A 1,961-nucleotide genomic window follows, 5' to 3' on the forward strand; every position below is an offset into this window, starting at 1 on the left:
AAGAACACTTAGAAGGTATCACAAGATTATACTCAAGACATTACATCGATACTTTTTATATTCCGATATATATTCTAAACCTAATTATTTTTTTTTTATTTATTTTTTGGGGGGGGTGTTCCGGTCGTGGGGCCTGAACTCTGGGCCTGGGTGCTGTCCCTCAGCTCTTCAGCTCAAGGCTAGCGGTCAAACCACTTGAGCCACAGCGCCACTTCTGGCTTTTTTCTTTTTGCTTATGTGGTGATGAGGAATCGAATCCAGGGCCTCAGTTATGCAAGGCAAGGGGTCTACCACTGAGCCACCTTCCCAGCCCTAAACCTAATTATTTATATTCCAATTCTATTCATTGGAATAAATAATTATCAATTTATTTATCAAATTATCAATTAATTCTAGTAAGTTTCACTGTGTGAAATATAAAATCAGCAAATATAAAATAAAATATATATCTATGTATAATATAATAAAAAAACAGCACATGTTTTACATTGTTCTGTGGTGGTTAGGGTATTAAAGACAACTTTGTTTTAAAGTAATATTGCATTATCTCTACCACAGTATTTCGTAGAGCTAGACCTAAAGTTTTACCATTTGTGGATTTACAGTCTGGAGACAAGAGGAAACACTGTGATTAAAGCATTACTAATTTAAGGCCTAATATCGAGGAGAAACACATGGACTTCTCCTGGAGCTATGGAAATATTTGTTGATAGAAAGACAGTAGTGTAAGTTCCTTCCTGGTTGGAAGGTAGACAGACCATGACATTAGGTAATCATGCATGTGAACAATTTTTCACCTTCTTGGCTTTAGCTACTTTTGAAATGGTAGGTATCATAAACAATTATATTTTGATAAAATACCTTCTGGTCTGAACAGTTCTGTCTGAACTGTTCATCTCTCTATGATCCCTTGTAACTAAGATTAGTTTTCTTCCAGTAAGACAAAGTATGATTTCAGGGTAAGATATTCTGCTTGGTCTGTTCCTACATGGAAGAAGGTTAAAGGGTCAGGTAGACATTTGTGCCAGTAAGACCTCATTTGAGAAATTTTAAGCTGGAGAAGTTTAGAAGTAGCTCTTAAGCAAGGTTTACTTTGGATCCATTAGCACAACAAAGCTAACTCAGTTGGACAAATAAGTACTTGAAAAAGCCATCACTTTTGGACCTAGCTATAAATGCTTCAAAGTATGATCAAATCTAAAATGAAAAAGACTTAAAATAGTCAGTGACAAAAAAATTGCAAATGTGAGCAATCGACGAAACAATATAATTTTTCCACTATATACACAATTTTAGGAAAAAACGATCAATAGTATTGTTAGGAACAATAAGGTTTCCTTGTTACAAATAGGCACGCAAAGATATAAGCCTATATGAAGATTGCATCATTAACTACTTAAATTTAGAGGATACTACATGCTTCAGCAGCACGTCTACACAAATTAAAACAATACAGAGATTAACATGGCACTTGCACAAGGATGAAATGAAAATTTGTATAGTATTCCATATTTTTCATTCTTCAGATGCAAGAAATGAAAAGCAGTTGTTAAAAAGTTGATTACATAATTACAAGAGTAACAATACATGTAAGTCCTAGAATTAAAGGTTAGTTTCATATCAGTGTATTAAATCTTCACCTCAGAAATGCCTTTACATAGCATAACCTTTACAAAACTTTTGAAATTAGTTAAATTCTCATTTTATCCCAAAGAAATATACTAGTATAAGGACCTAGAAAAAAAAAAGGAATCTTTAACTTTATATATGGAATGCAATCTTACAGGACACATTTATTAATGAACCTATGTATTACAAAACAATGTAGAATTCAAATTATATCTAGGAGAGAATGAAATAGATTATGGATATTATGCAAACACAGAATATAGAATATTTTAAAATATCCTTTTTCAGACAAGCACAAGAAATATCTTTAGTTTTTGTACTACTCATTTCAA

The 1,961-nt window shown here is 32.6% G+C and overlaps 1 pseudogene; it reads left to right on the forward strand.

Annotated features, from left to right (window-relative positions):
* Nucleotides 1–1,416: 1,416 nt before the first annotated feature.
* On the forward strand, nucleotides 1,417–1,516 carry LOC122110736 (annotated as a pseudogene).
* Nucleotides 1,517–1,961: the final 445 nt, after the last annotated feature.

Source organism: Dipodomys spectabilis, unplaced genomic scaffold (genome assembly GCF_019054845.1).
Source record: "Dipodomys spectabilis isolate Male_0828 unplaced genomic scaffold, ASM1905484v1 ptg000080l, whole genome shotgun sequence".
Lineage (NCBI taxonomy): Eukaryota > Metazoa > Chordata > Mammalia > Rodentia > Heteromyidae > Dipodomys > Dipodomys spectabilis.